Genomic DNA, 20,862 nt, shown 5'->3' with positions numbered 1-20,862 from the left:
GAACAGTGCTTACACACATGTGCTCCCACGATTGCCTCTGCTCCTCTATGCGACAGTTGGTTACATGATGTTGTGGCAACAGTGGACACTGTTTGCCCCATTTGGTGTATGGCCTCTGACAGTCAGCCGTGAACCTACCGTTGTACCTGGGAACCTATACACACAGCACCACCATATGATGATAGGCGCATGTACTGTTCAGGTGTTGACATTCCTTGTTCCAATAGCTGTTGTGTGTACAATGTTTGAGGGCTGCCTATGTGGGATTCACACAGTGAGCCACCTATACATTACAATTTACAGGTGGTCGTGCTTGTGTGCCATCCATTTTACTGTGTGTGCAGGTGGCGAGGTGTGTCAGTCCATAGGGGCCTACACTGTCAGAGTATGTGCTACACGTTCCCTCTTTGCCAAGGCGTAGGCATATTGAGCACGCCTCCATCTGCCTACTGGGGCTGGCACAGAGTGTTCATGGCCTGAATCCCTCTGTGCCTGTAATGGCCTTGGCAATTGTGGTGGGCTATGAGGGCCTTCACCATTTTGTCCCTGCTGCAGCTGTTTCCACAGGATCATATTATGTAGCATGGCACATACTATGACAATGTGGGCACACATGCCTGGAGAGTACTGCAAGGATCCACCAGGTGTGTCCAAGCACCGGAACTGTGATTTCAGCATCCCAAACACATGCTCTATGATGATTCTGGTTTGTGCGTATGCCTCATTATGGCGTTCTTGCTTGGGTGTGTGTGCATTTCTGATGGGAGTCATCATCCATGGCTTCAGTGCATAGCCAGCATCCCCCACAAGGTGGCCATGTGGGATGTCCCCCCTGACAAATACCTGATACAGCTGTGAGGCATGTCAGATATGGGAGTCATGGTAGCTTCCAGGGCTGCCCGCACACACATCCATGATAATGCCCTGGGCATTGCACATGACCTGGCAGTTGATGGAGTGGAATCCCTTGTGGTTTATGTAGCGCCTACCATGCTCATCGGGTGGTGACTTGATTTGTATGTGCATGCAGCCTATCGCACCCAGTACCTCCGGGTAGTGTGCCACACGGTGGAAGTGACACATATTGCTGGCCAACTCCTCCTGAGTTCAGGGGAAGTATATATGCTCATTGGCATGTGGTAACATGGCATCCAGGAACTGGTGTAGTACCCTGGATGCTGATGCCTGTGAGATCCCCATTATATCTCCAGTTGGCCTTTGAAAGGTACCTGTGGCTAGTATTCGCATGCTTACACATACCTTTGGGTCCACTGGGATGGGTTCCCCTCTGTTATTTCTGGTTCTCAGGCGTGGCCGGCACAGCTCCACTATTTGCTGTAAGATGTCCCTGTCCACCCTGTAACACTCTACTATCTCCAGATCATGTAGCCCCTGGTAGGTTACCCTTGGTCTGAACACTCTTCTCCTCCTCTGGGGCCTGCGGTGGTTGTCGGCATCATCCTCCACAACACCGTCAGTCTCTAACACATGCTGATGAATCACAGCTATGGCAGCTCCCAACATGTACATTTTAAAAGTTCTCCGTGTGTTTACACATATGGTGCAGTGTTTGGGAATTCACAGGTGTGTGTAGGGTTCTTTCACACTTTATACTATTGTGCTGTGAACACCGATGATGTCATAGGGTGTGTATGTATGATCGTAGCTACAGGGTATCTTATGTGTTTTACTACCGGAACTACTATTGTGGTGCCTTTGGTGTTGAATTACATTTGGCTGCCGTGGATTACCTCTTGGCCTTCCCTTTACATTTCTGCACGTTCCACCTACCATTTTCTGGCATGCATCCAGCAGCCTGCTTTCATTTGTACTTTCCTAGACCTGGCGTATCTTATGTAATGTGTGCTATTGACGGTCTACTGTCGGTTTGCTTTGCTCTGCTATGACAGATCTCCTATCTTTGCAATCCAATGCCTCCCCTCCTTTCTTTGCATTCCGATGCCTCCCCTATCCTGTTTTGCAGGTTTTTGCGAGCAGACTTGACAGCTGCCGTCGATTGGCCGCCGTGAGTTGATTGGTGTTGATTGCTCATTAGTACGCCAATTACCCTACTTCGGCATTTCCTTCTTTTCTTCCCCTGACCTTCCTGTTTGTGCTATTGTTCACGCCGCGTGCATCCCTTACTAGGTTTCGGGCACGTTTTCATCCCCATAAACATGCGCTTTTGGGCACCATGTGTGCTCTCAACTAAAAGAATCTATACCTTCCTCCCCACCCCTGTCCTGCAGCTTTGCTTAGCAACGGCCATGCCAGTTTGCATTGCTCCAATGTGCTTGCTGCTACGGTGGCACACCCCTCTGCTGATGTCATGTATCTCTTCTGAGCCACTCTTCGGTATTATAGCGCTGCACCGTATGGTTCAACCTTCATCCGGTGGGACATTTGTGATTCAGTATTATCTGCCTCATTTGCATGGCATTGACTACTAATTCATAGTTACCGCGCTGAACACTGTTGCAGGCCCTTAGCAACCCTTGCACCTTGGTTGTGGTGTTCCATGCCTACCTTTGTGTATTATGGTGTAAACCTGCTTTGTATTACATTGTGATTGACATTTTTATATATTTTCTTTATGTTCCAGTTTGCGCACACATGCCCTGCAGTTGTACTGTGCGTTACTGTGGACATGAAATTAAAAGTTGTTTTTTAGGTGTTGTGCATCTTTTCTTATGCCACTGACTGTGTATTTAGCCATTGACATATGTTAACTTTGTAATACATGAGTCTGGTCCGCTTCCATAGCTCCGATGTTCTGTTTGGGAAAATGTAAACCATGTTTTTTGGTTTACATTTCCGTGGGCTTACGAAAAACAATAATCCAAACTGACAGTGGTAAACAAATCACCGTAAAATAAACCAACCACTACAAAGGTACTGTAGAGATGTGTCAGAAATTAGTGTAAAGTTCCTTTAATCAGCAGTTTCATCATCAGAGTGAATTGCTAACTTCTGATTTGTTTCTACCTTAACTTTGTAGTGATTGGTTTATTTTATCAGTTCAGTATGTGTTGATTCCTGCCTGGAACAGATGGAATTGGATATAAGAAGTACAAAGATATGAAAGAAGAATGGAAAATCTTGTTTTTGAAGATACTAAACTGTTGCCTAGAGCAGGAATTCCAGACAGTAATATATGTGAGGGTGTTATCAGATTAACTTGGAAAATTAGGAAAGAAACGATATAAAGAACTAGTGGTTGATAACCATGAATAATTTGGATTGTAAAATACTGATGAAAATAATGCAAAATGTGTTATAAGGGACAGGAGTGATAGAAGATGATATTATAGAAGCACACAGAACAGTAAGATTGTTAGGGGATTATGGAAGCTTTTGATGGTGTAAGTAATGAGCAGCTGTGAGAGATAATGAAAGCTATGGTAAAAAAGGGTAAAATTGTAATCCTTTTAATGTCAGTTTATGGTAACAGTAAAATTATAATTCTACTTAATGGGGAGATAAGTAAAGTGATGTGTTCAAAGGGGGCTTAAGCAATGATGCCCTATGAGCAGAGTGCATTATAATGTAGTTAAAAATACTATACCTAGAGAAATAAAGGTGAGCTTTTGAAAAGCTAAGTATTTTATTAAAGAAAGGGTAATTGTACATATTGTGTTTTTGAGAAGCTAAGTTTTTTTTTATTATTAAAGAAAAGGTAGTTGTACCTATTATGTTGTTATATACATATGATTTGTTGTTGATAACTGAAAACAAGGCTTGGATGGGGGAAATTTGCAAAGTATAAGTACGTTTTTAGTTTGTGTAGGTTTGTCATTATGTAAATAAAAATTAGAGGATTGGATGTTAAAAATAAGAGGTTTTCAGTTTTGTATGAAATAAATGACAATTCTTGGTGTGAGGTTTGGTAGAAGGGGTAGTGGAGGTAAAGTGGAATGGATTATTAAAGGATGTCAGGCATATTGTTTGTTGGTGCAGAACTTTTAAAATGTCTTTAAGAAAAAAGTAAATATTAATTAATTTGGTTATATTAGAAAAACTTGGGTATTTGGCAGGGGTCTATATGTTTCTGAATAAAATGGGAAAGGGATAGTTTTTTTTCAATGGTGTGAGGTTCAAGACTTATCCCTGTAAAAAGAGATATGTTGTATTATCACAGAGATAAAAATAGATTAATTCTATAGTACATCTTGTGTCCTTAAATTTGTTTTAGTTTTAAAAAAATAAAATGCAGGATCATTCTACAAATATAGTAGTTATAACAGATTTTTTTTCTGGCAGAGAATTGGTAAAAATAAAAGAATAAGAAAAAGTAGATAATGAGCAACTGGGTAAACTGCAAAAAAATCCTTTTTGGAAACTAAATATAAATATAAAAAGAGATTTATGGAATGAAGAAATAATGAAAAAAATTGCTATATTGATCCATGGAAAACTTTGAGTGAATAACAAAAAAAATAAATAAATAAAAAGGATAGACTGAAAAATGTGGTATATGTGCATGTTTTTTTAATGGAGGTTAACCTTAGACAAGAAAGCCAATAGGAAAAGGTTGTGCTATAAATGAAGCGAGTTTGAAACAACAGAACATTTCTTGGGGGGGGGTTGTGAAAGAGTTAAACAATATTTAAATTTGCGCAAGCAAATAAATAAGGGGGTATTTGAAGGAAGTAAATATGGATATTGTTTTGCATTGGTGTTATAGAAATATTATGCAAGTAGCAGTGAAAGATTTGGACATGAAAATGATTGGGGTGATCTGGATTATGTGGAATGCTAAGATTGAGGAAGGTTTATTTAACAAGAAATGGATTCCTTTGAAGTTAATACAATTAATACAACAAATTAAAATGGTTATGGGGAAGGAATGACTGGGGAAGAGTTTTCTTCTTGAAAAAATTGTTTATGATTAATTGCTTATGAACACTGTATTTCATTGTAAAAATTTTTATATATGTGTGTGTAAGTAGGATGCATCAAATCTATATTTTTCTTTAAAATTTTTTTTGTAATTTACTTTGAATTATTCTACAGAAGGTATACAGTTTTTAGATGTATACATATGTAAGGATGAAAAAGGTGGCTTAATTAGTAGATTGTACAAGAAGGAATGTCATGTCAACCAGTTACTCAGTAGGGGTAGTATGCATCTGAATTTTGTTTTTGACAATGTTGCTAAAAATCATTTTTTTAGGGCATCAAGGCTCAATGTGAGGGATGAAGACTATGAGCATCATAAAACTAAAATTGGGTTGTATTTGGTTGCTAGGGTTTACGAACAGGGATTGGTGAGGAAGAACTCTGCAGCCATAGATGCTGTGAGATCCACCGTAGCTAAACCCTACTTTTCTGAACACTCTAGTAAAAAGAATAGAACCATTGATAATCGACTTAGAATGTCTATGCATTATACTAGAGATGTAAAATTGTATACAGAAATTATAAATAAGCATTGGGGCATTCTGATGACGGATGACAACATTAAGGCCTTGGTTGGTACAAAACCTCAATTTTCTTTTAAGAATATGAAATCATTAAAGTCCAGGTTATGTCATAAATCCCAGAATGAAAATGTAACCAATAATTTGGGCACCAAACCATGTGGGACATGTAATTATTGTAGTTATGTGTCCACAGCTTCTGAATTTAAACATCCAGATACAGGTGAATTTTACAAACTTACTACTAGTGCTGATTGTGGCACCATGCATGTTGTATATCTTGCAGTCTGTACCCTATGTAATAAATACTATGTAGGTAAGACTGACCGCAGTCTTAGAGAGAGGATTAGAGAGCATTTATATAACATTAAGAGAATGAATGGTACTAATGCACTTGCCAAGCATGTTATGCAAACAGATATAAAACATGTTTTTATGTTCTCAGTACTAGCTAAAACTTTTGAGACTGTGAGAAGGGGTAATGTAAGACATAGAAGTGAAGAGTTAAAAGCAGGTTGGATTATTAGATTAAGGGCCAGCTGTGGGCATGGTCTAATGACCATGTTCCTATTAAACCAACATTACAGAAAATGTCTTTGAGGAAGTAATTATAATTATTTTAACAACATTTATTTTATATTTATGTATGTATACATGAGTATGTAATATTGTTCAATGTTTTATATAAAAATTTTTTATGACATTTTTTAGCTACATGTTCACTTTAATTATTTGCATCTAGGTTTTGTCACATGATTAACTGTTAGTTTAAATAAGTGTTCTAATCAGCATGTATTATGCACCTGATGAAGCTATATGTGAAAGCGCTTGTGTGAATAAAGCTGAGCTGACATCAACTTCTTGGATTTTGGATTCGTATTTCAACAGATTTTGAAGTTTGGAGCCATACCTTTGCTTTTTGGACTTTTATTTGATTTTTATCTTTTAGCAAAGGTTAGCTGTTGAACTGGTAACATTTTTTACTTGCCTATATTTTTCTTTTATCTATATGTAAATAAATGATTTTTGAGAAAGAAATAGGGAACCCAACATTTCTTCAATAAGTGCCATGACATCCTTTACATCTACCTCAGGTACCACAAACATAAGCTGCTAGGAACAAAGTCTGGCATCTCATCCAGAGGATTATGCATACTGCTGCTTGTTTACAGCCTTGACAATAGTGTATTTTATGAATTATGTTAGTTTCAACACTGCAGATAATCAACATTGTACACAGCATTGTACACAACTACTTTAAGAGAACTGTATGTGATTAGAATGAACAGCTTGGCAAATTTTTGAGACAGGTGATAGTAGAAATTTTCATGCCTAACAGGAGCCCCAGATATCTGTGAGAGTGGGATCTCAGATATATACTGTTCAGCTGATTATGCTGTACATAAAGTGAAAAGAAATGTCTTAACAGTGAAAAATCTCTTATCAGGAGGAACCATTATGAATATCTAAGAACATTCCAAACTTGCAAATAGTATACAACTGCAGCACAATAAGATAGTATAAATGTGTGAACACAATTTGTCCCAGTCCCCTTCAATAAACACACTTCACTGAATGAAGTTTGATGACCTTTATTAAACTTCCATAAACATAACTTTGTTAACCAATATTTATTAATTACAACTGAAACATAATGTAGTTGATTTTAATCAGAACATAAACATCCATGTAATGTTCATCAGGACAGAGTGACCTCACTCATCCTGACCCAGTAAGCAATGTCCATACCTCCACTTACTTACTTTACTTATGAAGCAGCATCCCACCACTCACTTCATTTACTACTTATTGAATTAAACATCCAACCAATAATCCTTACTTCCGCTTGCTTATTTTATTTATCAAGCAGCCTCCAATTGCTCACTTTCCTTTCCCATCTCATTGCAATGACCATCCAACACCAGAGGGGGAACAGAAGAGGGTAAGCCTGTCCCTCTTCTCCACCCACCAGCTTGACCAGGTTGTTCCCCCTCCCTCCTACCAAAATCCAACAGCTTAACCACAATAAATAAATAAATAAATAAATAAATAAATAAATAAATAAAAAGTTAAGCCGAACATCATTCGGTGTATGCCATCCTCTCCAAACCAAACTGGATCCCTGTCATTATAAGTATCGAAAGCCACCAATTAACTAAATGGTTAAAATAATCCAATGATCCCTCTCCAATACTACAGTAATAACCATAACTTTGTATAACGTCTGTATATTAACTAAATTCTCACTTATTCTAACTACCAGTATTAACATTGTGTAATAAGTCCCAGGACATCACCTGCTAAAGGCAACACCAGAAAATTAAACTCAATGCCACACAAAACTACTCAAGCCCAATTACCTACCATCATGCCTAACTGCAGCTCTATTTTCCCACCCAATGTATATAATGGCCAAAACAAGATTTCTTTTCCAAAATCAATTTAAGAGCAATCCTGCCATCATACCAGCTATCCAGTATAGCCAGAAAACATAATGACCATCTTAGCATTTACTGACCAGCAGACCACCTTCTGTATGATGAAACTACATCCATAATATAAATGCCACATAAACTGTAACCCCATGAACTTCCATTTCCCAACACCAACTCCCGCAACAAAACCTATCTTCACAATAACCAAGGTTTGTCAATATTGACACTATCAATGTACCCAAACTCTTCAAACCAATGAACCACCAGCCAATATTTAGTAGGATGACTTAGCCTTTTCACCTGAGCAACTGCAGTATTCACAGCTAAATCCTCCATGATGAACTGAACTGCCTTACCTTGCTCCCATGCCTGACAAATAGCTAAATATTTCCCAAAAAACACCTTCCCACAGACAGTTGTAACACACATTTAACCAGTCTAGCAATGCCGTACCATATGCTTTACTTATAAAAGGTGCCCCAAACTGCTGCAGAGAGCCTTTAACCTTAATGCAGCCTGACACACCTCTCCAACATGAATACCACAAGCCATACCACTGTCATATTAAACAAAGGAAAGCAAAATCTAATCCCCAACAGTTCCTACAACTACTCCAGATTAAATTGCAACTCCAAACAATGCCTACCATAAGCCTTCTAACTTCTGCTTCAGCAACAAAATATCCAGTTCCACACATGTCCCCAAAACACCCACATACCCACAATGCTCCATCAAACCCTATCTACTCATAAAAGTCATACCTATACCAAACACCTTCTACCAGCCCATAGCAGAGGTCAAATGGTGCTCATGTTACTCGCTCTAAAAACCTTAACCTGATATGTGACATTAAAACCTGCTTGAGGGACAAATTTGTCTCCCAAAAAATACCCCGTTTGAAACAAACAGCCACTTCGTATCAAATAGAACACCTCCTTAGCCCTCTACAAAACAACTGGATGGGCAACCATAAAGCCATCCCAGAGGTTCCATTCATGTTCTTCTTGAAGGACAGTTGGAGCAGCATGTGGAAATATGAATTGAACTTGACTAGCTTTTAAGGGCCTTAGACCCCTTAACCTCATAGTTTCCTATGATCCTATGATTGTTGTGACTCCTCCCAACTTTTCAAAACCCCAAACTCCCCATAACAATCTCCAGCCCTGCATTACCCTGTCCCAAATAAACCTCCACCACAGCTTGACCCTACAGTACATCATACTGCTTCAACTCTGATGTGCTTTAATGAGCCCGAATAAAGATTGCCTGCAACCTCACTGTGCACCACTCCAGCAATCAAAATATCCACACAAGCAGAATCCATTACCTTTCAAATCCATATCCTTCAGGGCACTGACTGTTGCTCATTCAGCACTCCCCCATTTATGACCTCATTGTGCACTACCTAAGTGACTGGGACATCCATTAATACCGCCTCCATTGCCTTTCAAGTCCCCTTCCTTCAGGTCACCAGCTGATGCCCACTCAAATTCCATACTTCTCCGATCAGAAAAAGAAAACAAATTAAGCACCTTGCCTTTACAAAAATTGAACAAAGATGAGCCTCAAACCCTATACCTTGTGACTATGCGCCAAACACCTTATCACTATGACCCCTCCTTTAATGTCTACATTCAGTTATCTGTCAGATATGAGAACCCCAGAGTTTAAGGAAGGGCCTAAATAATGAGCTAATATATGTCTCTGCTACCCCTTGAGGCAGCAATGTCCACTTACTGTGAAACAGCAGTAAAATACGTGCCAGTTATCCCTCTCAATTTCACTGAGGAAATATCTAAACAAAGCTATAAGTAAAAGTGGGGCAATGACCCAATATATGGACAATTTCCTAAAATATTGCTCTTTATAAACTTAGAAAGCTGACAGAAAGCTGGTGTTACATCAGCATAGGTCCATGTCATCCCCACACAACTCCGGGCTGTAAAGATTTACCAGTAATTTGCCAGATAACTACAATGTTATGAAAATTGATAAAATTATAAGGTAACCAAAATATGAGAAAATCTGCAGGATTGGCAAATACCTCGTAACTTCTTAGAGCAATAACTCAGGTAAGATACAACCCAACAGACTGCTGACTCAAAGTAAGGACAACATTCAAAATGGCTCCACAAACTTAAAAACTGACAGAACAGGACCGACACTCAAGAACCTTCCAAATGGTGTGAAGACTAAAACCCAAGTGTATGCCACTTCCAAATTTCAAACCTACTTGATTTGCAGCTAATACGCTAGAAAACACCATTTATGCAAAGTCTGAAACACAAATATCTCATTTTCAAACTTGATTATTTTTCCCTTAAATGGATCAACCTAATCAAAGATGCTCCTGAACTCAGGGACAGTTGTAAAGTATCCTATACTCTTGACCAGCCTCATTCAATTGCATTATCACCTTTTCAATATTTAGTAGTTGCAAGCAATTATAGGATCATAGGAGGTTACTAGGCTATTGGCCCTAAGGACCTTATAAGCCTAGCCAAGAGATCAGCCCATGTTTAGACAAGTCAGCACCCAGAGCCAGTGTCCATTATGGAAAGTCATCACTGCCATGTGTTGAACCCAGGACCCTGTGCACTAGAGTCAGATCAATGTACCACTACACCAAATCTCCTGTTATAAGTTAGAATCCAATCTAAGATTGTGTTTCTGTTGGTTACTTTGTCTACTCTTGTTGTGGCTTGCATGACTTTGATGAAGCCATATAGGTTGATATAGCTTGAGGGGTTGTCAGAGTTTGTAGTAATGCCACTCAATGATTTAAATAGCACTGAAGTACTATTTACCAAACTAGAAATAAACCAAAACAAATATATATATCGATGTTAAAGTCACCCATTATTATTGTTTTTTTTTTTGGAAAGTTATTGATATCCAGTGTAGAAAGTCCTCAATTAAAGTAGAATTATTGTCTTGTGGAATGTAGGTACCTATTATGGTTATATATTTGTTTTGGTTTATTTATAATTTGGTAAATAGTACTTCAGTGCTGTTTAAATCAGGCATGGTTGGATCAAGAAGTTCTACTTTTATGTTTTGCTTATATATAGTAGGGCTATACCTCTTCTGCATTTGTTTTTTTCTGTCACATCTATGAATATTATATCCTGGGGGAGAATTTCAATGTTAGTAATATGAGGTTTTAACCAGGTTTCTGTAAGGACTGTAACTTCTGGAGAGTAAAGAGATTGGCTGGCATGCAGTTCATGTATTTTCTTTGTGATGCTCCTGCAATTCATGTTAACGAGCAGTAAGTTAGAGCTACGGGGAGAGGCTTTTGTCCTAGTTATAGGTGATGTAGTGGGGGAGTATTATTTTTGCTGAGAATTTATGGGAATTGGCCTGGATTTGGGTGTATATCCTTTGAGAGCTTTAGCAATGTGGATAAATGTAGCACAGTTTTGTTGAGTTTATAGAGGGATTTGTTGTGTTTATGTGGGGTTTGAGATTTTGGAATAGGTTGAAAAAACGTATTCATAAAGAAACCTATGTAGGTTGTATTGTATAGGTTTAGAGCAATTGTAAATTTGTTGTGTGTTGGATAGCGCTGTGAGATTGTATGTGCTGAATGGTGTAAATTATTGTGTAGCTGATTGTGTGATAAGAGGTTAGGTAATTGGAAAATACTAGTAATATAGTAAAGAAAATGTTTAGGGATAGTCTATGTCAATTTTTACTGAGAGGTGCCATTGCTAATGTGGAGAAGGTATGATATAGATCTGATAGAGTAGTATAGGGTATTATTATAAGAGATTAATGATATGGTATAGATAAATAGATACAGTACTTGGAAAATGTATTGGGAATGTAAGTAAAGTAAATAGGTTGACTGTATAGATGGATTAGAGATTGTTAGCTTGGAGTTTCATTAGAAGTATGTGATGATTAGGGTAGATGTGTTTAAGGGGTGTAAGAAATAGTCTGTTGTGTAGTGTGTGGAGTAATAGGAAAACAGTGGTATAGTATGTGAAGTAATAACAAGTATGCTAGAATAAAGATGGACAAAGTCAGAAAATGTGTGTTGTGTGGGGTCATAGTAATACATTTTAATAATGATGGATGTAGAGGGTGTCAGTGAGTGTTCTATGTCTGTGGGTCATAGAGATGGAGTGAGTGTGTTCATGGAAGAGGAGGGTGTGGAAGAGATTGTTTGGTGATATGATTGATTGAATTTGAAGAGGGGAGTGGTTATTTTGGGATAAGTTTAGATATAGTGTGGGTGGGTAGGGTAGGGCAGTGGAGTGACTTTGAGCATAGCGAGGGCAAAAGTAGACAGAAAGACCTGGTGACCGGAAGACTCAAGAGAAGCTATCAGATAAAGCTCAGGTCAGTGTTATTGATTCAAATAGATAGCAGCCTTCTGTATTTTATAGTTTTGTACTGTTTAAACCTGCTAGAATCAGGGAGCAGCGTTTTAGTAGTTTGCTACTATATTAAAACAAATTAATGTGGAGAATAACATGATATGTTAGATGTGATAGTAAGAGTGGACATAAGGTCTGAGAGCCCGCTGTAAGGATTGGGGGAATTAAGCTAGCATCTTTTTAAGTGTGCACACCACTAAACACTTTAGTAGTGGAAATAGAAATAAACTTGATAGAAAGTTACATTATGATTTTCTTCTTTTCCCTAATAGTTTCTGTTAATTATTAAGATTCTCAAATGATAACTACCAATTTTCAGTACTGGTCAGGAAACATTAACCTGATTCACTGACTTGCTTAGTGTCACACTGCATTCAGACTGAGGTAATGGGATTTAAAATTTATTTATTTAACATTTATTTTACCAGGCTAAAATATGACTGGACAATAGGTGTCCATTTTCAGTGAAGTCCTGAGGAGAAAAGCTCCAAGAAGTTACAGTGTGAATGCACAGGTTTTTACAGAGTGATAGTGGACTGCAAATAAGGAGTTGGCTAACATATGATAGAATGTTAACATAAAAGCAGAAACAGTTAAATGCATGACAATCTAATAGTACAGTCAGAAGATCACATATCTTACAGTACTACTGCAGTAGGTGTATATAAGGTATTCAGGAATAAGTACATATTCATAATATTTGCAATAATTGTACAATGCACATGGGTGACAGTGTAGAGTGAGAATCAGAAGTAGGTAGATATTTATAATATTTACAGAGAATTCAATGAACATAGGCGACAGTGTAAAGTGAGCATCAGAGGCATTGACGGTAAGCAGCCTACAGAGGGGTGAGGATTCACGTGAGGTCTTTCAGTTGCAAAGAGGATTAACATAAAGGTATGATTTAACGAGGTCTTTAAATAAGATTGTGTGGTTTTATAGTCTGAGGTTGGGAGGGAGGGTGTTCCATGCTTTTGCGACATTGTAGGAGAATAGGGCTTCTCCAGAGCTGTTCTTACATGGATTGACTTTGATCAGGGAATTGTTACTGGATTGTAGTGTTCTGTTAGAGTTGTGGAAATTTAACATGCCTGCTAGGGCAGGAGTTCTGTCAGGCTGGTAAAGAATTTGATGAGCTATTGAGTTGGTGGTAGCATAGTAAATTTGGAAATTCTAACCAGTGTAGTTTAAGTAGGGATTAGCAGTGAGGGGAGTGTGATCTAGCATTGATTGTGAACTATCTTGTTGTAGCATGTGGAGAGCTTGGTCAGGTTGGTTTTATTAATGTTGGGTAGAACTGAAGAGGTATAAAGTAATGATGAGTTCTGGCTATGGTAGTTCTAGACTCGGGGTTAGGAAGTGTTTGATACAATAGATGCATCCTAGCTTCTTGTGTACTTTAGAGATAGTTTGGGATATGTGTTTCTTGAATTTAAGTTGTTGATCAATTGTGATGTCTAGGAGTTTGGCCACAGTTACTGGGGTGATGACGGTGTTATTGGCCGAGAGAATGGTGAAGGTTGGGTCATTGTATTTGGTTAGATGGAATAGCATTAACTGTGTTTTTTGGGGGTTTAGTATCAGTTAGTTATTGTTTAGCCAGTTTTCTATTTCAGTAAATGATTTTTGGGTTTTACTTTGTAGAAGGTGAATGTTGAGTGCTGAGCATATTAGAGTTGTGTCTTCTGCATACTGAACAATATCGGCTTTAGTGGTTGCTAAGTGGAGATTGTTTATAAATATTTTAAAGAGAACGGGACCTAGGATTGACCCTTGGGGACACCACATGTAATGGGGAGTGGGGGGGTGGAGTGTTGACCCATTTGACAGATAGTGAGCGGTTGCTTAGGTAACTATTGAACCAGTGCAGAGTGGGATTGTCAAGGTTCAGTTCAGAGAGGCAGGTAAGGAGTTTATTGTGGGAAACTGTGTAGAATGTCTTGGATAAGTCTAGGAAGGTGGTAGAGACCAGGTTCCCTTGGTTCCTGTGTGAGTTAGTGGTATTGGAGAAGTTAATTAGAGCAGTGGTGTTGCTATGGGATGGTCTAAAACCATGCTGGGTTTTAGATTGTAGGTTGTTAGTTAGTAGGTGGGTAAGGAGTTGGTGATGGATGCACTTTTTGAGAATCTTAGATAGGGGTGATAGGATTGCAATTGGATGGTAGTTGGAAAGGTCAGTTGAGGGGCCACTCTTGTGGAGGGAGATGATATATGAGATTTTCCACAAGGACGGAATGGTGCATTCAGAAATAGATCTGTTAATGACTAAGGAGATAGGCAATGGCCTTGCATGTGATTTGGAGATATTCAGCTGGTATGTTGTTGGCAGTGATAGTGGTTGGTTTGAGTTTTGCTAAGAGTTTTTGAATGGTAGATGTTTGTACTGGTTTGACTGACAAGGGAATGGAGCTTGTTTGGCATTTTGAGGTTTGTGGTTAGGTAGTGGGTGATATATCATTCACGAGTTTCATTATGGAAGAGGTAAAATAGTTATTGAAGTTTGTGGCTATGTCAGGGTCTGGACCTTCAATGTTTGGCGATGGTGTAGTGGTTTTTCTGGGTTGGAGGATGTTATTCACTGCAGCCCAGAATTCCTGTGGGTTATTACTGTATTTTCTTTATAAGGTAATATAGTGTTTTGTTTGTCCATCTTGACCTGCTTTTTTGCTTTATTTCTAAGTTCAGAGAAAATTTGTCTAGTTTTGGGTGTTTTGTATTGTCGCCAGGTTTTCCATGCTTTGTCCCCATCCTTAAGTAAGTTCTCAGTGATTTTCTCTAGACAAGGGGCAGGATTATTGCATATCCTAACTGTTTTTAGTGGGGCTAATTGGTTTAGGATTTATAAGAATATGGTGTTAAAGTATTGCTCTGCAATATCTAGGGGAAGGGGTTTTAGGTGAGCTCAGTTGCAAGATTTTAGGGTTTCTGAGAATAGCTCTGAGGGGTAATTATTTTGGGAGCAGGTTTGTAGTAATGAGGTTGGGTTGGATCATTTAAGTTTGTGTTTAAGGATAAAAGTTGGATTGTGGTCACTGAGGGAGTTGGGTAGTGTTCCACAGGTTCCCTATTAAATCAGCGAACACTTAAAATAGCAAACGCTGTTTAATCTAACCCTTTTAATTGAAACAGAGAAATCCTGAACACAAGGAACAGCATTTTTTTTTCCCAGGGAAAAAAAATCACTGGGACATTTTCAGGACTATGCCATTTCCTCCACTGTGGTGTGATCTCGGATTTGGTATATTTAAGTGGGGGGAGGGGGGTGCAGCAATTTTTTCCCTGGGAAAAAATCTCTGTTCTCTCTGTTTGGCATTTTGCAGTTTCGATATTTTAGGGTCGATTAGACAGCGTTCGCAATGTTAAGCTTTCGCTGTTATAATTTAGACCCGTTCCTCATCGGTGGGCTTGTTGGTGAGGATCCAGTCCAAGGTGGATTCCCTTTTGCTGGTCTTGTCAATTCATGTGGGTGAGTGTATGAGTTGGGTGAAGTTATACAGATTTATGTGGTTGATGGCTATTGGTGAGTGTATACTGTTCCAGTTGATGTTGATATCACCTAGGATTATAGTTTCTTGTGAGAGTGAGTGGGAAGCCCAGTGGAGTGTAGCCAGCTGATACTATAAGACAAGCCATCAATACTTCCTCACTTAAACCTTAGAAGAATTGACACATTTTATCAATACTTTATTCCTTGTGCAAGGTTCCTTTAATAAAGCTGCACAAACCTTATAAACACTGAGAGCAGTGATGCATGACTCTTTCCCTTTTATATTTATAATGAAATTTTACCACAGTTATGATCAGTGCCCTATGTACTGTGTGGATGTCCATTCTTAATCCTGCTCTCTAATGGTAGAAGGCCAAGTGGATGTCTTTTGCTCCTATAAATCCTGCAGCTCAGCTTATCTACAAATCCTCTCTTAACTGATGAGTACTATCCCTAGTCTGCTCATACAGAGAACAACCCTTAAATATGACCCCCTTTCACCAAAGATACGCAGCAAGTATCTTAACAATCTAACTCACGGAGGCATGCCTAAAGCAATTCAAGACCATCATGTTGATATCTTCAATAATGGTGACTACTTTCTATCTCAAACCTCAAACTACTGATAAAAGTTTACTCTTCAGACTTTCACATTATTTTAGTGATTGTATTTTCCATTCTCTGCTATGATTGCTCAGTCTTACCGCATTCAGTTTTCCTAGTTTATACTCCTTGACAGTGGCCAGTGTGCTTTGCTAACTTTTTAACACCTATCATTGAATCTGGTTCGCCACTTCTCCCTATCCTTTCTCAGTGCCCAATCAAGAATCAGTGTTGGCCTCTATACTGGCAAACATCTTAGAGACAGTCAGAATATGAAATCAAGTCTTCTATCCAGACATGCATCAGTGATCAAAATGACCTCCCCTCATCCCTTTGGAGTTGAATCAGCACCAATATATTTCATATGCTCCCTTTCATAGTTCAATATTTGGAAATGCTTACTAATTGTTTCATTTAAAATGGTGTTACTAAAGTGGCAGCCATTTGTATGCACCTACATGCAGTATGTCATTTGCATTTGATCAGCAGGAATAAATTGCAGATGATTGTCTTCCTTCATTAAGAGCAACTGTTTTCTTAAAGACATTAAGGATGACTGTTGCATGTGACATTCAGATGCTAAGCATATTCTTGCATTTACTTTGGTTTGGTCTGCTGTTATCAAGTGAAATGGCAAATTCTCAGGATACAAAACTTATGTCTGGTATGTGCTGCAGTTTCCAGGACAGACTTAATCCTTTTACATTGTTTTTAGTTAGAAATCCAATGAACAAGAATCATAGAAGATGAAGCAAACAAAATGACTTGTCAAACACAAATGCCCAGGAGAAGCTAATGAAACTGTCTCACCATCAAGTAAATCCACTGAACAGTCTTAAAAGATTTTATGTGAACATCCATCAGCAATTAATGAAAGGCAAGAACTGAGATAAGAATGGCTAGGGTTAGATCACAATGCAGAAACATTTTTGTATTTTGTTCAAAATTTGCTTTTTAATATGAGAAGGAAACACAATGAGGTCAACTCTGGGTGAATCATACTCCTCCCAGGCAATGAAAAGGTTAGAGCAATGAAATACCTTCAAAGAGGTACTTTATTTTCAGAATTCAACTAATAGCTTTCTATAGCCTCAGACATAAAACCTGTATTCCAGATAAGAGAAACCATACTTCTTTCTAACTGAAACTGGAAAAAGGTTGTACTTAAATGAAATATAGGCTTAAAAGGAAAAATAACAGATTTGTGACATCTAGTTTACTTCTTAGAAACTGTAGCTGGCTTCCTAACTTCCTATTTAATAGTTGCCAAGGTAGCAGAAATAAGATGCCAGATATTTATAAAGGTCAGATTTCTATTTTCCTTAGCACTGCCTTAGTATGGATTTCATAAATGCAATTTCCAACTCAGAGCACAAAAATGATGAAGCATAAAACCTTTGTGACACAGGAGAAAAATTAAATACAAACCCTATAGATTGTCATGTTCTAAAATAAGTCCTTGAAGCTCTTCTTCCTAGGTCAATAATAACAAACAAATAAATAAAACCAGGTAAGTGATGCAAAACATTTTGAGTTTTGGAGCTAATATTCTGACATTTAGCTTTATATGTTTCACAGCAATATCCATAAAACTGAGATTTATTCTTGCATTGTTTCATGGACTGTTCTAGAAAGGCTTTGTTCATAAAAAAAAATCACATACTGAATTTTCATGGTTATTCCCTCAGGAGTGACAATGTGAATCTTTCAGCAGTGATGTGTTTTAAAGTCCTATAATTTCATTCATGTTTTAGTTTTCTAAAAGAAGAGGAAAATCTTAACAGTTCCTTCACATTGGCTAGAGGTTCCCATCTTATAAGAAAACGGTGAAAAGAGAATATCTGCTTGCCATAGAAAATAAACAATAAATGTATGTGTGTGTGTGTGTGTGTGTGTGTGTGTGTGTGTGTGTGTGTGTGTATATATATGTGTGTGTATATATATATATATATATATATATATATATATATATATATATATATATATATATATATAGATACACACACACACACACATATATATATATATATATATATATATATATATATATATATATATATATATATATATATATATATATATATATATATATATGTCTGTCTAACTATATAGACAGATAGAGATGTGTGTGTGTGGTGTGTGTGTGTGTGTGTGTGTGTGTGTGTGTGTGTGTGTGTGTGTGTGTGTGTGTGTGTGTGTGTGTGTGTGTGTGTATTAACCTGGATGCTGTGTGTGTAAAATAAATACTGTCATATGCAGGTACTCTGTAGATTTCACCATTTTATCATTGCAGTATCATTTTGACAGTTCTAAGAAAAATGAGTTTGAAAAGTAAAATAACTACATTCAAATAACTTCAAAACTCACCAGGTAACATTTCCCGCTATTATGCTATTCTTCTCAAAGTACACACAAAAAGCAACATTTCCTTCAGAGATATCAGTGGATATTTTATAGTTTTATCTAATCTCTTCAGCGAAAACCAAATTAGTGTGCTGTCATCCTGTTCTATGTAGCACTCAGACCTGTTATAATAAGAATAACATGCAGTTTGTCATGCAACTAAACTGTGCATTGGGCTGAAGTAGGTGCCATGTGCCGCCATGCCACATACTTGCACCCAGCACTGAACCTGCAGAATAGGAAGGTTGCAAGCCATGATAGTGATATGATCAAAATTTTCAGCACTGACAGTATAAGAAAATAACTTCTAAGCCAAAATCCACAGCATATGTGGCATCTTTTATGGCACTAAATAGGACACCACAGAAGTCATGGCTTATTAAGAAGTTGAATTTACATCATAGGAGGTAGTGTCAATGGGCAATCAAGCACTTCCTTTCAGTAGTCACGTATCATCACATAATCAAACATTTTTTTACTAAGATACAACTTATTATTCTCCATGTTTCCAAACATCTACATACTGATGACCTATATATGACTCATCTCTTGGCTCAAAAACCTACTGCACAGCATTTGGTGAGACAAGTATTGTGAATGTTCAAAGGGTTGCTTTAATACAGAACACCTCATCTTTTTGTAGTCCATTTCATATAACAATGATTCTGGGCTTTTGCCAGGTCTGTAGCAGGATTGCCAGAATAGCAAAAGTGCTAAAAAACATTCTGTAATAACTGAGCAGACACCTGAAGGTGTGAACCTAGCTCTTGGTCATTGGATGATATCAGCCTTTGATAGCCTTCACCTTTTCCACTTGTGTCTGCACAGGTTAAAACACATATTATTCCCCAAATGCTTTGCCTTATATGCCAATGGCATAATAATAATATGCATTTATTAACCATGTTGGTCCACTGGACACACAGTCCCTTTTCCAGGATGACCAGCGGCAATGACTGGTTAAGTCATTTACTTATGGTCAGACAACAAAGCAAATGAGAGCTGTGAGAATCATACCCTGTACCTCAGGCACTACAGCTCACTGCCCTATTGCTCTATGCCAAAAGCCTGACTGGTTTACCACTACTTTCTGCAAGCATGGTTCACCTAAGAGAGTCAAGTATTGCTTGAATTTCAAGAAAATGGGATGCTCATTCCAGGCTGTAGATGACCACATAATCCATGTATACCCCTAGAGAGTCAAGTATTGCTTGAATTTCAAGAAAATGGGATGCTCATTCCAGGCTGTAGATGACCATATAATCCATGTATACCCCTATAAGGCAAGGAAAGGGGACTGACTGCCCCGTGTATAAGCTGTTAGGGAGTCACAATCAGCACTGTAAAAGAGTTAGTGATAGGCCTTGTAAGTCAGTGGTGTGATCACTCAATCATTGCTGCTGAGCACAAAATGCGGTAATTACTGAACAGTCATAAATAATATTGTGACTGCATAAAGGATCTAAAAGACTGTCTACATGTTAGCAACTCTATGCTGTTTACTATAGTTTCAGAAAGAAATATATAGTATAAAAAAGCTGTTATGTGGAATAGCTATTTGCCTAGATGTAGAATTGGATTTTAACTCTGGAAAACATTTGTTTTGCTTCTTAAGTCTGTTTCAGGGGGTGACACTTGAGAACTGGCCAGGGTGTCAATTGACTCAGCTACAGTACTACTGCTGTATGGTCATAAGAGTTCAGCCAATATCCTATGAAATACTGCCAGAAAGTTGTGTAAACCAACAGGAAGAACAATACTGAAACAACCCAAATAATAAATAGTTAATCTTTTATTTCACATTGTCTGTCATAGTTACCTGTCATCAGTTATGTTATGTCCTAGGTCAGAAGTTACCTGGCTAGCTTATTGTATCCTTTGTTTAATTTACCTGTAGTATAGCTTAGTCATCAAACCCATGAAATAGGACTGAACTGTTAATCTAACATGAGAACCAAATAGTGACATCTGGCTTTGAAATCTGGACAGTTTGGATGTTTCATTCACTACAGAATTCATCTATAACACCTAGATCTATCTTTTTTAACTTAATGATGCAATCCCTTCACACTTTGCTATATATGGATATAAAAGACCAAAACATTAACTTTTATCATCCCTTTGTC

This window comes from Protopterus annectens, chromosome 7.part0 (assembly GCF_019279795.1).
Source record: "Protopterus annectens isolate FY-2018-M chromosome 7.part0, PAN1.0, whole genome shotgun sequence".
NCBI lineage: Eukaryota > Metazoa > Chordata > Ceratodontiformes > Protopteridae > Protopterus > Protopterus annectens.
Note: the sequence above shows the minus strand (reverse complement) of the source record.